The sequence below is a fragment of the Arachis stenosperma genome, chromosome 4, assembly GCF_014773155.1.
Source record: "Arachis stenosperma cultivar V10309 chromosome 4, arast.V10309.gnm1.PFL2, whole genome shotgun sequence".
Lineage (NCBI taxonomy): Eukaryota > Viridiplantae > Streptophyta > Magnoliopsida > Fabales > Fabaceae > Arachis > Arachis stenosperma.
In genome coordinates this window covers 82,522,679-82,539,867 of record NC_080380.1, presented here as the reverse complement: position 1 = coordinate 82,539,867, position 17,189 = coordinate 82,522,679, and the positions used below count along the sequence as shown (strand labels likewise).

The 17,189-nt window shown below is 30.7% G+C and overlaps 1 long non-coding RNA gene across 1 annotated transcript; it reads left to right on the top strand.

Annotated features, from left to right (window-relative positions):
- Window positions 1–16,402: 16,402 nt before the first annotated feature.
- On the top strand, window positions 16,403–17,078 carry LOC130976941 (uncharacterized). The gene is made up of 2 exons (XR_009084793.1): window positions 16,403–16,638; window positions 16,784–17,078. It is a non-coding gene; the product is annotated as an uncharacterized LOC130976941 (long non-coding RNA).
- Window positions 17,079–17,189: the final 111 nt, after the last annotated feature.

Sequence of the window (17,189 nt, the reverse complement as noted above, 5' to 3'; positions counted from 1 at the left end):
CAGAAAATACCTGAAATTACAGAAAAATACACAAACTCATAGTAAAGTCCAGAAATGTGAATTTAGCATAAAAACTAATGAAAACATCCCTAAAAGTAGCTTGAACTTACTAAAAACTACCTAAAAATAATGCCAAAAAGCGTATAAATTATCCGCTCATCAGAGAGCTAAGAAAATGGGGTGCTAACCGAGTGAGAGAGGAGAGTGGAGAAAGAGAATGAATTGGAAAGATCATGTATAAGAGCAAAAAGATCTTAAAAGAATAGTAGAGCAATAATAGTGCGACTTTTAGAGTTTTTAACTAGTAAAACAATGTGATTTGAGTTTTTTTCATATAAAAGAAAGTATGCAAATAAATATTACACTATTAAAATAATGTATGTTCAACACAAAATCAAACAATTTCAACATAAAATTCAACCATTTCAACCTAAAAGAAACTTAAAACATCAACAAAATTATAAAAGTTAAAGAGAGTTGGAAGGTTTTATCATAGTAGTGTGTCTTTCATCTAGTACTTTTGTTTATTATCTTTAAGTTGAATATTTATAATCAAATAGGTTTATACTTGAATTCTTCCTTAAACTCCCATCAACATTTAAAATTCGATTGCTCTCTAGGATCTCAAATCACTACCACCATGCTCCTAATAATTTCAAGAAAAATGAAGAATTCCCTAAATTGTGGATTGTTGAATGGATTTTCGGGGTCCAAAATTTTATGCATCCACCTATTACCTTGTTGAGAGTGATGCTTTCTTTTAAATGGTAAAAGCTCTAATTTCTTGTTCAAATTATACACACCTTAACCTTGATTTCTTTGAATGAAATTTTACACCAACTTTGAACTCTAAATCTTAACTTTTCACATTTCATAAATTTTGGTCTTTTTGCCTCCTAACATCCAATGCCCCACCTTTTGCATTCCAAGAAGAGTCCTAAATTTATCATCCCTCTCCAAAAAAGCATATTGATGTGGGTCTAGAAAATTCGCAGAAGAAAGATTTACCTACTCAAATCATAATTGAGACGTTGACTTAATAAGAGAGACGTCTGATAGACTAGGCAAAACAACTTCCGTCCCCTTGGATTCATGCATGACAAATCTACCTCTTGGTTGCCAACTTGTTCTACATCATCTTTATTTCTCCAAATATGTTTGGAGATTGTGTATATTTCTTCTCAACATTATCTTCACAACTAACAGAAAAAGATTCAACAAACTCATTGAGGTCATTGGTTTGTAAGGAAGCATCCTCAATTATGAAGTCCGTTCCTTGATCGACTCCTCCTAATCACTTAACCACTTCTTCAGGTTAGACACATTTAACATCCTCACCTTTTAACAACTTATCTTTTTGCACTTGAGATTCCAAGCTTACCTCGCACTCTTTGGTTGAAGTTAATTCCACACATTCGTCCAAAAATAATTCAATGGAACAGGGACAATCGATTCATCTTGAGCGGAAAAACTTTCGGCTATCTAGCCTAACAACTCTATGAGAAGGTTCAATTACTTGGTTTGCTCCTTTTGATACTCTTCTCCCTTTGGAAGATAGATCGAAGTTCCTTTTATTCTTGGATCAAAAAAGGTTTTATCCATGGAGGATTATTGTGAAGAAGAAAGTTTGTTGTATATATTGAGGCAAGTCATAATGTGTGTGTGTGGGGGGGGAGGAGGGGATTGTTTATAAGGGTAAGAATATTGGGGTAGTGTATATGAAGGTTATGATTTAAAAAAAAAAAAAAATATAGGGGTAAGCGTCTTGGCATGATGAATATGGAAGTAATTGTTCAAGTGGATCATATGAGTGGTGGTAATGCGGGTATGGGTTTAGACCCCATGGAAGTGTTTGTTGGTGATGAGGTGTAGTTTGAAGATAGTGTGGTTGAAAAAAATATCCATAGTGGGTTTATCGTGATATAATTTTTTGGGTTCATAATCATAGCAAACACTATCATACCATTTGCATCGGTGTTTCTCATAATGGAGGTCATAATAATAATAGGCGGAGGGGGTTGATTCCATAAAAAAATGTTCATATGAGTGTGACTCTTTCATTATTTAAATTTTTATCCCTTAGTATACACCATCATTAAAGTCGCTAATTCCTACAACTTTGTCTTAATCATACAATTTGAAACTACAAGGATAAGTGTTTGTAAGAAAAGAAAAAGTAAAACAAAAGAAAAGCTAATAAGAACTGAAAAACAAACATATTTATAATATTTATATTATACACAATAGCCAACATGCACATATTGTTACTTGACAACAACGCTAAAAATTTGATGGGTGCTAATTGCTAAAGACCGATTTAAAAATTTTAAAATTAGAAAGTTTAAATTTGTTGTAGATAGCTTCAAAACCATAAATCAACATTATCAAAGTTTGATCAAAAGATGCCACAATTCAAAATAATTTCGAGAGTTTTAATCCTAAATCATCATTCCTTGGAGAATTAATGTGATGCTTTAAAATTTTTTAGGAAAAAATCGGAAAGTTTTGATTGCAATTAACATATTGATTCTTCATTTTGATAAAGGTGCGCCTAAAAGTCTTGCTGGTCGCACCCTTACATTCCAAGAGAGAATTATCATTGAAAAGGTGATGGGATTTACGAAATCTGCATATCAGCAGCCCCTTTCCTTTTCCTTAAAGTGTTAGACTTAGAACACTAAACTCACTCAACTAGAATTTGGGAAAATTTGTTGGGAGTCAACATTGCTTTTTTTTTTTTTTTCAACTACTGAATTGGCTGAAAGCATGAAATTGTGTTGGACTAAAATAAAACAAAACATGATAGGAAAAAAAAAACATAGAATTTGAATCTAATTTGAAAATAGAAAGAAACCGGGATTTCTACTACAATAAATTTAAAATATGATATTAAGTCTAGTCCAAAAAAAATGTACATTTGTGAGCCTGTAAGCTTGTTTTGGCTTTCAGAGAGTAAGCTTAGGTGAGTCATGAGAGGGAAGGGATACTATTTTTTTTTTTTTTTTGAACATGAAATTTGAGTTGTCAAATTTGAGTTGCTTCTGGGTCGGGTCGGTTTCATCAAGCCTTAATCAAGACAAAAATAAATAAATAAATACATAAAGTTAAAACTAAAATTCTAAAAACTAAATTGATTATTGAACCATTTTAGTTATTGATTCACTGATTTAGAGATTCAACTGGTTTAAGAAAATAAATACACACAAAATATATATAAAATTATAACAAAATAATTGAATTATAACAAGATAATATATAAAATTATAAATAAGTACACACAAAATATATATATATATATGCTAATACAAGTTTTAAAAATTCAAAAATTAAAAGTTCAAAATTAACTAAAATTTATAATCTTATATAAGAATAACATAAGAGTTAAGTAGAAAAAAATTAGTCAAATCTCAAGATTTATATATATAACATGATATTATATACTTTATGTTATAGAATAATAAAAAGTAATCAAAGAAACGAACCGTTAGTTTAGTTATATTAATTTATAATTTTTTATTTAAAAATAAGCATATTTTATATCTTTTAATTTTTAATATATATTTAATATAAATTAAATATATTATTTTTTGGTATTATTAAATGTATTATGTTATAATATTAAAGAGAAAGATAATTTATTTTATGTATATATAAATTTCTTTTTCTCATGGACTTAAATAGCCTATTAGAAACACTCACCCAAAAAATTTATTATCTTAAATTTTATTATTCTAATTGTATCTTAATTCATATTTTTTTATTCTATACCTTTTATTTTTTAATTTAGATTTTTAAAATTAAATAATATATAAAATTATAAACAAACACACAAAAATATGAATATATTTTAAATTAATATTAAAAATTAAAAATTAAAAATATTATTTGAAAATAATTAAAAGAAACTTTTAATTAAACACGTAAATTAAATTAAATTTATTATTTGAATTTAAGAATAAGTTGGGCTAAATAACAAGTTAAGAATAAAATACCAACTAAGTCCATCAGTCCAAGGCACAACAAATTAAATTTGAATCTGAACACTTTTAGGGTTTTGCCTTTTATATTTGAATTTTTTTTTTTTTTTGGTTTAGTCCTTTTATATTTGAATTATTATTATTACTAGCGACATCTATTAACTTTAGGAGGATTGGGCCGTTGGCCCCGATGTTTATCGAAAAAAAACTTTAGGAGGATTATCTGTAAAATATTTATTTAAATAATTAAAATTTGTTTTTAATAATTATAGAAAATAGTTAAATTAAAAAAATAATAATTTATCAATGATTAATAGAAATTAGTATATTTAATTTTAATAAATTTTTTACTTTTCATGTTACTGAACTATATTATTTTGGTAGACAAGTTTTATTTTTTTAATTACTTCAAATATATTTAACCAAATTTTAATTTAACCTTCTGTTAAGAATTTTAATAGATAGGTTTTTTTTCTAAAATTGTCATTTTGTCATATATAAAAAACTCCAAATAAAACAAAAATGAAGTAACTAAAAAGATAAGAGATAAAATATGTTGTTTTTGTTGTAAAATAAATAATTAAAAAGAATAAATATAAAATAAGAAAGTATAAATAAAAAATTATAGTATTAATATAATTAGCTCAATAAAAATGATTCATATATGCATTTACTTAATATTATATGATGTAATGCATATATATATATATATATATATTAAAGTGAGAGAGAGAAATATTGTTTAGTGAACAAAGATAGAGAATTATTGTTGTTGTGTTTTTTTAAGAGGGATAAGCCTCTATTTATATGCATACATGATGACACTTTTTCAAACTACATTAAATAAGGTTATCCTTGATAAATTAAGCTTTATGGGAAATGGGCATCCATATCAGTTCTTATCACAATACTTCCTCTTGGATGACTATTTAGGATTATGCCTCATTTAAATCTTACTAAAGAAAAATCTAATGGGAAAAAACTTTAGTGAAGGAAAAAGAGTACAATATCCTTTGACTGGTATTGCCTCATTAAAAACTTTCTCAAGAAAAATCCAGTGGAAAAAAAACCTGACCAAGGAAAAAAGAGTACAGGCTCCCCCTCTTGTCGACATCATTTAATGTATCGAAAATAGCGCATTCCAATTTGATGTACCAATCTTTCAAAAAAGGATTTTGGGAGTGACTTTGTAAATAAATCTGCCAGATTATCACTTGAGCGGATCTGTCGAACATCAATTGTCCCTTGATTTTGAAGATCATGAGTGAAGAAGAATTTGGGAGAAATATGCTTTGTTCTATCACCTTTGATGTATCCACCCTTAAGTTGAGCAATGCATGTTGTATTATTTTCAAACAGGATAGTTGAAGCTATCTTATGGTCATTCAGTCCACATGATGACAGAACATATTGAATAAAATTTCTGAGCCAAAAATATTCGCGACTAGTTTCATGTATCGCTAGTATTTCAGCATGATTAGAGGATGTTGCTGGAATCGTCTGTTTTGTGGACCTCCATGATATAGCTGTATCACCATATATGAACAAGTATCCTCTTTGAGATCTCTCTTTGTGTGGATCAGACAAGTATCCATCATCAGTATAGCCAACTATATGGATAAAACAATCTCATATCAACCGTTTTATGAAGATATAAAAATTTTTGTTTGATTCCATTCCAAAGTCTTCTAGTTGCAAAGGAACTATACATTGCTAGTAAATTCACAGCAAATAATATGTTGGGTCGTGTATTATTAGCAAGATACATTAGCACTCCAATGGCACTAAGATATGGTACTTCATGACCAAAGATATCTTCATTCTCTTCTTTAGGATGGAATTGATCATTTTTTACATCCAAAGACCTTACGATCATTGGGATACTCAATGGGTGTGACTTATTCATATAAAATCTCTTCAAGATCTTTTCTGTTTATGTCATTTGATGAATAAAGATCCCATTTTTTGTATGCTCGATCTGCAAGTCGAGACAAAATTTAGTTCTTCTAACATCTTTCATCTCAAACTCTTCTTTTATAGTTTTTATAATTGTTGGAATCTCTTCAGGAGTTCCAATGATATTTAAATCATCAACGTACACAACAATTATAATGAATCCAAATGCAGATTTCTTTATGAAAACATACGGACAGATATCATTATTCTTGAATCCATTTTTTGCCAGATACTTAGTAAGACAATTATACCACATTCGTCCAGATTGCTTTAGACCATATAAAGATCTTTGCAATTTAACTGAGTATAACCCATGCGAATATTCATTGGATGGTTTAGACATCTTTAATCCTTCAGGGACCTTCATATAGATATCCCGATCTAATGAGCCGTATAAGTAGGCTGTTAACACATCCATTAAATGCATATGCAGTCTATGATATGCGGATAAACTGAACAAAATAACGCAATATTATTGCATCCATTACAGGGGAATATGTTTCCTCATCATCTATACCGGGCCTTTGTAAAAAATCTTGTGCCACAAGTCGGGCTTTGTAGCGCACAACTTCATTTTTCTCATTTTGTTTTCTCCCAAATACCCATCGGTATCCAACAGGTTTTACATCTTCTGGTGTACGGACTACAGGTCCAAAGACTTCACGTTTTGCAAGTGAGTCTAACTCAACCTTCATGGCTTCTTCCCATTTTGGCCAATCATTCCTTTGTCGACATTCTTTGACTAATCTTGGCTCAAGATCCTTACTTTCATGCATGATATTTAATGCCACATTATATGCAAATATTTCATTGACAATTGTCTTATTTCGGTCCCATTTCTCTCTTGTAAAGACATAATTTATCAAGATCTCGTTATTTTTACAATTTTCAGGTACTTGAACGTCTTCTAGCGTTAAAATTATATCAAAATTTTGGACAATTGCAGGTGTCTCTACTATATCTTTTTCAACAGGGATCGTATTTACCTCTTTTTTTCGAAGATTTTTGTCTTTGGAACCGACAGGCCTGCCACGCTTAAGTACTTGTCCTACTGGGACATCAATTTGAATTGGAATATTTTCTACTGGTATATAAGATTTGGTTATCCTCTTGGTATCAAAAAATGCATCAGGCAATTTATTTGCTATTCTTTACAAATGTATAATCTTTTGAACTTCTAGTTCACATTGCCCTGATTGAAGATCTAAATGCATCAAAGATGATTCTTTCCAATTAAGTTTCTTTTTAGGAAGTTTATTCTCTCCCCCTAATGTTGAAAATTTTGATTCATCAAAATGATAATCCGCAAACTGGGTTTTAAATACATCTCCAGTTTGTATCTCGAGATACCTCACTATAGAGGGAGAATTATATCCAACATATATTCCTAATTTTCTTTAGGGTCCCATTTTGGTGCGAGAAGGTGGTGCAATGGGAACATATATCGCACACCCAAATATCCTTAAATGAAAAACATTTGGCTGCTGGCCAAAACCTAATTGCATAGGAGAGAACTGATGGTAACTCGTTGGCCTCAAACAAATAAGTGCTGCGGCATGTAAAATAGCATGCCCAAAACTGAGGTTGGGAGATTTGTTCTTATAAGTAAGGGTCTAGCAATTAATTAGGAGTTTAAATAAGTGATTCTGATAACCCATTTTGTGTGTGAACATAAGCTACTGGATGTTCAACACTTATTCCATTAGCCATACAATAAGCGTCAAAAGCTTGGAAAGTAAACCAGCATTATCAAGACGAATTGTTTTGATTGAATTTTTTGGAAATTGTGCTTTTAATCGAATAATGTGAGCAAGTAATCTTGCAAACACAAGGTTGCGAGAAGATAATAATTACACATGTGGCCATCTCGAAGATGCGTCTATTAGGACTATAAAATATCTAAAAGATCCACATGGTGGATGAATAGGTTCACATATATCGCCTTGAATCCTTTCTAGGAATTCAGAGGACTCAAATCCAATATTTACTGGTAATAGCCTTAAAATTAACTTCCTTTCAGAACATGCAGCACAACAAAATTTACTAGATTTAAGAATCTTCTGGTTCTTTAGTGAATGTCCATGGGAGTTTTCAATAATTCTCTGCATCATGGTTGTTCCCTGATGACCCAATCAGTCGTGTCAAGTTATGAATTCATTTGGGTTAGTAAACTTCTAGTTTACAATGACATGTGATTCAATTGCACTAATTCTAGTATAATACAACCCAGATGAAAGTGAGGGTAACTTTTCTAATATAATCTTTTTATTTGAATAATGGGTTGTGATATACAAGTACTCATGATTTTTCTCGTTCATTGTTTCAACATGATATCTATTTCGGTGAATATCTTTGAAACTCAACAAGTTTCTCAGAGACTTGGTAGATAATAGTGTATTATTTATTATGAATTTTGTTCCTCCAGAAAACAAAATTATAGCTCTTCCATAGCCTTCTATCATATTGCCCGAGCCAATAATAGTATTAACATATTCTTCTTTTTGCACAAGATGGGTAAAATATATATTACTTTTGAGAATGGTGTGTGAACTTGCACTATCTGGAAGGCTAACATCTTCACTATATGTCCTTGCCATTCTCTTCAAAGACAAATAATAATAGAATGAGTAGAAATGTTTGCTTAGTAAAATTATTTCCTTGATTGAAAATATTTTTCTAAAAAGTATAGTATATACTAAAAATTTTATTATTATTAGCACATTCAGTAATTTTGAAATTCAAATGCATAAAACTTAACGAGAAGTTTCTTACATTATTTATTCACATGAATGCTTAACAAATACACATATTAAACTATTCCATCATTGATCAAATGGCCAATATTTCCTTCAAGATCCTCAAAGAAATCAGATACATCATAATGAGTGGTGGAAATTTTAATATCATTTAAAACAAAATTCGTTCCCTTTTCTTTGTCGTCTTTTTTCAAATATGCTTGATAAAGATCGACTAGGTGCCTTGGTATACGAAAGGTACGCGACCAATGGCCCTTTCCACCACAACGGAAATACTTATCTTCTGTTGATTTATTTTGTCCAATATTTCTTTCTTAATCCCACTTCTGGTAAGATCCTCTCTTGTGAACATAATTCCTTTTCCTTCCACAATTTTTCTTGTTACCAAAACCTTGCCATTTACCTTTTTTGGGGTAATGATTTGCCGCATTTACTTCAGAAAATGGGGCGGCGCCAGCTGGGCGCACTTTATGAATCCTTAGAAGTAATTCATTGTTGCGTTCAATAACAAGAAGGTAAGAAATTAACTCAAAATATTTTTTTAAAATCCTTTTTCTCGATACTGCTGCTGCAGGAGCACATTCGAGGCATGGAAGGTCGAGAAAGTTTTCTCTAACATATCGAACTTGAGGAAGTATCACCATATTTTGATGATTGTACCTTTCTTCAAGGTCTTTTCACATATCTGCAAGATCTTTTAATGTGAGATATTCATTTTCAATCATACGTCAAGATGACGACAAAGGAAAATTATGACCTTGCCTTTATCCTTCTGGGATACATTATTTTCAGCTTTAATAGTATCTCCAAGATCCATTGAATCAAGATGGATTTTAGCATGATAAATAGTTGTTTCCAGATATATCAAGAGCATTAAATTTAAAATGAGAGAGCTTTGACATAATGAAAATTTGTTACCTGGAGTGTTCCTAAAATTTGATCAGAGTCTCGTACTGATAATGTGTTGTAAAATAAATAACTAAGAAGAATAAATATAAAATAAGAAAGTGTAAATAGAAAATTCTAATATTAATATAATTAGTTTAATAAAAATTATTCATATATGTATTTACTTAATATTATATGATGTAATGTGTATATATATATAAAGTGAGAGAGATATATATATTAAAGTGAGAGAGAGCCAAGTATTGCTAAGTGAAAGAAGAGAGAGAATTATTATTGTTGTGTTTTTCTTAAAGACATAAGTCTCTATTCTATTTATATGCGTACATAATGATACTTTTTTAAACTACATTAAATAAAGTCATCTTTGATAAATTACACTTTATAAAAAATGAGTATCTACATAAGTTCTTATCACAACAGTTTTTTCTTTTCTTTATTATTTAGTCGTTAAAGTGATATTTAAAATTAAATGCATACACAAAAACAACTCTCGAAATCCTAAATGCATTAGGTTTTAAAAGTAGTAAAAGTGTAGCACATCAATTTTTAAGGACGTGATAAGTTACTTGACAAAAAAAAAATAAAGGTGGTTGTGCATCTTTGTCAAATTCAAAAACAAATTGGTGCAATCAAAATTTCATGATCACTTTAAGGATTAAATCGTTCTTCCTCTATCTCCCTCTCAAAATTAGGACATGTAAAAGAATTATTAGGACAATTAAAGATGATTTTTTACCATACTTTTTAAATAGTTTAATTATTCTGTTGGTCTTTATAGTTTTGTAAAATTTTTAATTAAGTTTTTATACTTTTTTTTTTTTAATTAAATTTTTGTACCAATTTTTTTTAATTGAATTTTTATACTTTTTTTTTCTTTTTATTTGAGTTCCTGCACCAAATTTTTTTTAGTTGAATCTCTATATAATTAAACTAATTACTGTAAAGAGAAATATAATTAAAAAAAATTCATGCAAGACCAAATTAAAATAAATTATAAAGATCTAATTAAAAATTTTACGAAACTACACTTTTTATAAATGAAAATGATAAATACAACTTAAGTTGACTTAGCAATTTGAGCTTTAAAATAATGTATAAAAACTAAATTGTTAAATTTTTTTTCCAAAATATATTGAATCGTATTGAAATTATTAATGCATTGACGATTTAAATATTTGGTTTTGATATTTATATTTCAACGATGCTACATACATATACAAACATTTTTAGTAAGCAAGTCTAATAAAATTAGTACAAATTCAGCAAAAAAAAAAAAAAAAAAAAAAACACGCTTCCAGGTGTAGTTTTTTATCATCGCACTTCTTCAGCACAAATTTTGTTATAAAACACATAAAATTTGTTATAAAGCACATAAACTTTTACATACAGTATATAAATTTTTTTATATAACATATAAATTTATTGATATAACATAAATTTTTATACATAATATAAATTTTTTTAGTATAACAAAAATTTTTTTTATTATGCACTAATATTTTTGTGATATGTACAAAAATTTATATGTTGTGTATTAAAATTTTTGTGCTCAACAATAACGGATCCAAGAACCACGAGGTGGACGTGCAAAACTTATGTCAAATTTTAAAAAATATCTATTCAAGATTATAATTTTTAGTACACAAAATTGCGAGTGACATTTTTATTGAAAATTAATTTTATATTGCTGTTTTAGTACACAAAATAACCTATAGTTTCTTTTAATTTATTTAATTAACAAAAGGAGTTACAATATATAGAATTTATATTGAATTTATTTGTCGTGGATTCCATTAAATTAGATGTCACATAGAAGATGTCAAAGCAAGTTGTACTAATAGAAGAGTAGAAAACAAAAACACCTTCGATGCAATGGAAGGAATTAAATTTCACACTAAATGAAAATTTGTAGGGAGGCCATGGCCACTATTTGTTCTCTTTGAATTCGTCATTAGTATTCAATATCTTTGTTAAATATATATATAGGAGAAGAAAAAAAATAATGATAACAATAATAAAAGAGAAGGAATATTAAATCATTTTTCTACCTCAGCCCATGACAACAATAAAGACGTCTCACGGTCCACAAATTCAGCCCAACAGAATACACAAATTTAATTATAATTTTAGTCTTTATCTTATCTTATAGTTATCTTTATCTTTATCTCTATCTTATCTTTATCTTATCTTTTATCTTTCATAGACTAATGCTCTATATATACTTAGTTTTATCTTCATAGTGAACAATTCAATCAATCAACAATAAATAAAATTTCTTCATCTTTTCTTTTCTTTCATTATTATTTTTTCACAATTTTATTATCTTTGTATACTCTTTCCGTTTTATTATGGTATCAAAGCTCTTAAGCTCTGCTGACATCTATGGATCAAGGAGAAAGGGCACAACAGCAACTTCATCCGAAGCCTCTTTTGGACCTTTCGTCAACCCAACACTTTTCTTTCATGGCACTTCCTTTCAATGAAGAAGCTCGTCCTTCAAACCAACTTGAGCTTTTGCCAAGTCCAACTACTCATTATCTTTGTTTTTTCAATACTTTTTCTACTGTTAACAATTCTTCAAATCGATATTCATTCTTGAATACTTGGATCATTGATTCTGGTGCCACAGATCACATTGCATCAAATTTGTCTTGGTTTATGTCTTACACATAAATTTCTCCTATTATTGTTCATTTACCAAATGGTTCTCAAGCTACTGTTTCTTATAAAGGCATCGTTCAATTTTCACCATCCTTGGTTCTTCATGATATTCTTTATTTACCTCATTTCAACTTTAATATTATCTCTGTTTCAAAAATTACTTTAGCACTCACATGTGAATTCACTTTTTCATCTTCTTCTTGCACTTTACAGAGCAACAATTTGAAAACGATTGATTTGGCCAGAATGAGAGAGGGATTATATGTCTTTGAACCCAATTTCGGTAAAAATTCATTCACTACACACTCCATAAATTTCATCCAATCTCCACCCATTACACCTTCCAATATATGGCATTTTCGTTTAGGACACCCTTCTGGGCAAAGACTTAATCATTTACACAAACAATTTCCTTTTATCTCTATGCATCATGATAAGACTTGTGACATTTGTCATCTTTCTAAGCAAAAGAAACTTTCATTTTCTCAAAGTTTTAACAAAGCCAATGCAAGTTTTGATTTATTACATTTTGATATTTGGGGTCCGTTTCGACAAAGTTCTATTCATAATCATAAATATTTTTTTTACTATTGTTGATGATTTTAGCCGCTTTACATGGGTTACTTTATTAAAATCAAAAGGAGAAGTGCAAAATCAAATAAAAAATTTTATTACTTTAATTGAAACACAATTCAACTCCTCAACAAAATGGAAGGGTAGAACGCAAGCATCAACATATTTTGAATATAGCTCGTGCTCTTATGTTTCAATCTAATTTACCATCATCATTTTGGTCTTATGCTGTTAGACATGCTGTTTATCTACTTAACAGAGTTCCATCATCCGCAATTAATTTTAAAATACCATTTGAGATTATATTCAATCATCCACCAAATTATCATGACCTTAAAGTTTTTGGATGCTTATGTTTTGTTTCTACCCTAATGGCAAATAGATCAAAATTTGATCCAAGAGCCAAAAAGGATGTATTTATTGGCTTTCAAAGTGGTTTTAAAGGATATATTGTTTATGTTTTAGAAGATAAAAGAATTGAGATTTCTAGAAACGTGATTTTTTATGAAATGATATTGCCCTTAGTCACAAAAAATGCCCAATTCCATACACTTAGCCCAACATTATCAAACACACCTTCTCAAAAACAAGATTCAGTTAGTCTTCCAATTGAACCCTCACCTATACCCATTGACCCAACTCCACCTAGTTCTTTATTTTTTTCCAACAACCTCTCCTTCTTCCTCACTATCGTTACCTAGCCAAGTTGAACCCATGACCACCGAATCACTTTCAACACAGACACCCATCTCTCCTTCCGCACTAGACACCAGTCCACCATCACCTTCTCATCCCCCGTCACCTTCTTCACCACCTGAGCAACCCCATCCTCGTCATTCCGACCGGCCTCACCGACCTCCAGCATATCTCTCTGATTACTTGTGTAATTCCTCTCTCATCTCTACAAATCAATTTCTCTCAAAGTGCAAGTATCCTTTATCTTCAGTCATGTCTTTTTCTTCTCTTTCATCTTCACATAAAAGGTTTCTTTTATCTCTACATTCTAACGTTGAGCCAAAGTCTTTTAAGGACGCCAATCAATACTTTAATTGGCGTAGTACTATGAAAGATGAGTTGGATGCTCTTGAGCTAAACAAAACTTGGCGTCTTGTTGATTGCCTTGCAGGGGCTAAGCTGGTTGGCTGTAAATAGGTCGATCGCATCAAACGCAAGCCTGATGGTTCGGTTGATCAATATAAAGCACGCCTTGTGGCTAAAGGGTTCACTCAAACTGAAGGTGTTGATTTTTTAGAAACTTTCTCCCCTGTTGTCAAGCCTGCCACCATCAGATTAGTTTTGGCATTGGCCTCTATGAAGCGTTGGCCCATACATCAGTTGGATGTCAATAATGCTTTCTTACATGGGGATCTTTCTGAGGATATTTATATGACTCTGTCACCCGGATTTACATATCCTCAACCGAATCAATGCTGTAAGCTACTAAAGTCAATGTATGGTTTACGACAATCTAGTCGTATGTGGTATGATAAACTTTCTCATCTTTTGCTATCTCATGGATATCAGCAGACATCATCTGATTATAGCCTATTTGTTAAATTCATTGGTGATCAAATTTCTATCCTTCTCGTCTATGTTGATGACATTGTTCTCACTGGTAATTCCATTTCGAAACTTGCTACCATTAAGTCTATTTTGCACCAACACTTTCGATTTAAAGACTTGGGCCCATTAAAATATTTTTTGGGTATTGAAGTTGCTCAATCAGAAAAGGAAATTTGCTTATCTCAAAGAAAATACTGTCTTAATCTTTTAGAGGATTCTGGTTTATTAGGTGCTAAACCTGCTTCTGTTCCAATGGATAATACCACAAGACTATATCAAGACAAAAGTCCCCTGCTATCCGACCCTTTTGTATATCGCCGTTTGGTTGGCCGTCTTATCTATCTCACTACTACTCGACCGGACATCATGTATGCAACTCAACAATTAAGTCAATTCATGGCATCTCCTACTGAATCTCATCTTCAAGCTGCCAAGCATGTGTTACGATATCTGAAAACTAATCCCCGCAAAGGACTTTTCTTTCTAAGGAAATCAGAAATTCAGCTTCTTGGCTTCAGTGACTTTGATTGGGCTGGATGTCCTGACACTCGACGATCTTTAACAGGTTATTGTTTCTTCTTAGACAATTCTTTAGTCTCTTGGAAGACCAAGAAACAAACCACCGTTGTCCGCTCATCCACGGAAGCAGAATATCGTGCACTTGCCAACATAACTTGTGAACTTCAATGGATACTAAATCTGTTACAATTTTTACGCATCTCCCCTATCCGCCCACCAGTTTTGTGATAATCAGAGTGCTCTTTATATTGCTGCTAACTCAGTTTTTCATGAACGAACCAAACATTTAGAGGTTGATTGTCACTTGGTTCGACAAAAAGCTCAAGCTGGAGTGATGAAACTTCTCCCAATTCCCTCTTCTGGGCAACTAGCTGACATCTTCACCAAGCCTTTGTCTCCTCAACCCTTCCATCTTAATCTGAATAAGCTTAGTATTCTTGACATCTTTCATCCTCCAGCTTGCGGTGGCGTATTAAATCACTCTTCTACCTTAGCCCATGACAACAATAAAGACGTCTCACGGCCCACAAATTCAGCCAAACAGAATACACAAATTCAATTATAATTTTAGTCTTTATCTTATCTTATAGTTATCTTTATCTTTATCTCTATCTTATCTTTATCTTATCTTTTATCTTTCATAGACTAATGCTCTATATATACTTAGTTTTACCTTCATAGTGAATAATTCAATCAATCAACAATAAATAAAATTTCTTCATCTTTTCTTTTCTTTCATTATTATTCTTTCACAATTTTATTATCTTTGTATGCTCTTTCCGTTTTATTAAGGAGGAAGAAAAATACGGTTGGTGGTAACAACGACAATGACATTAAAAAAAGAAGCATGTAGAAGAAGATAATGAAAGAAGAGGAGGAAAAAGCTAAAAAGAAGTGACACTAGCAACAATAATACTATGTACAAAGAAAAAGAAGTACCTAATAACTTAGTTGGAGACTTAATTTTAAAAATATTTAAACATTTAACTTTATTGTTATATTAATGTATTTATAATATTTTCGTCATTGGTTAAGAAATTAAAAAAGTATTTGGAAAATTTAATACTAAGTTTTTTTAAGTAATAATAGAGTTTGTGGTACAACTTTTTTTTTAAATATTTCTACTAAATAAACAAATATTAAATAGAGTATTTGATTATGATGGTTGTAGGTTTGTTAATTTTTTGGTGTTTAAGGTCCAGGAGTGTTGTTGGGTGGAGTTCTTCCAGCAGGAAGATTTGATGCTGCCTTTGCTATTACTTTAGGCAATTCAAACTGTAATGTGATAAAAATATGGACCTTATTTAATATTTAAAATTATTAAATTTAAATATTTAAAATTATATATTAAATTTTTAATAATTTTATTTAATATTTAATTAAATTAATTAAATTTTGGTTGAATTTTGATCAAATTATTAAATCAATAAATCAGTTATTTTACTGGTTTATTGACCCATTCAGTTTTCACAATTTTGGTTTTCACAAACGAAATGAAACATAGCCTTGCCGTAACAGAACAGTAAGGGGCAATTTAAAGTTGGAATTTGAAATAGGGTAGTAGTGACTGCAGTGTGGCTGGCAGCACAAAAACCATGAGGAGTTTTCAAGCGCCTCCGCCTTCAACCAAACCAAACACCACCAACTCCTCGAAACCCAGCAACAACCCAAAGCCCTCTTTTGTTCCCGCAAAGGATGACACAAAGCCTGTGCTTCAAGATCCGGTAGTCTCTCTCTCTCTCTCTCTCTCTCTCTCTCTCTCTGTTGTTGTTGGTTTTTTTTTGGTTGCCTAGCATTCAAAAACTTGCCTCTTAAATGGGTTATCTTTTTCTATTTAAATTCAATTATTTATGTTTTCTTCTCTTTCAGATACTGAGATCAGATCCTATTGAGACAGAGGAAGCTGTGCTGCGAATACCTCCCTTCTCAATCCCCAAATCAACTTCTCCAGCGTAAATGGCCTAAGCGTTTTAAAAAAGTATAGAAAAAACAAAAATTGTGTTTCTATACAATGCATCTAACTTAATTTCAGCTATTGTTGTCAATACTCAATATTGTGGTTGTTGCTTCTTAAATGTGCTTGTCAATTGGGCCCAATTGCGTTTGCGTTGATACTTGAAGAAATGAGAGGATTTATTAGATGGATTTACATTCAGTTTGCTAATTAAGCCTCTTACCATTTATTTCTGGGTTAGTTAGCACTAGCTTGTTTGTTATACACGGTTATGGTAAGCTCATTGGATCAGTGTTGAGGTGTCGTCAACTCGGCATACCA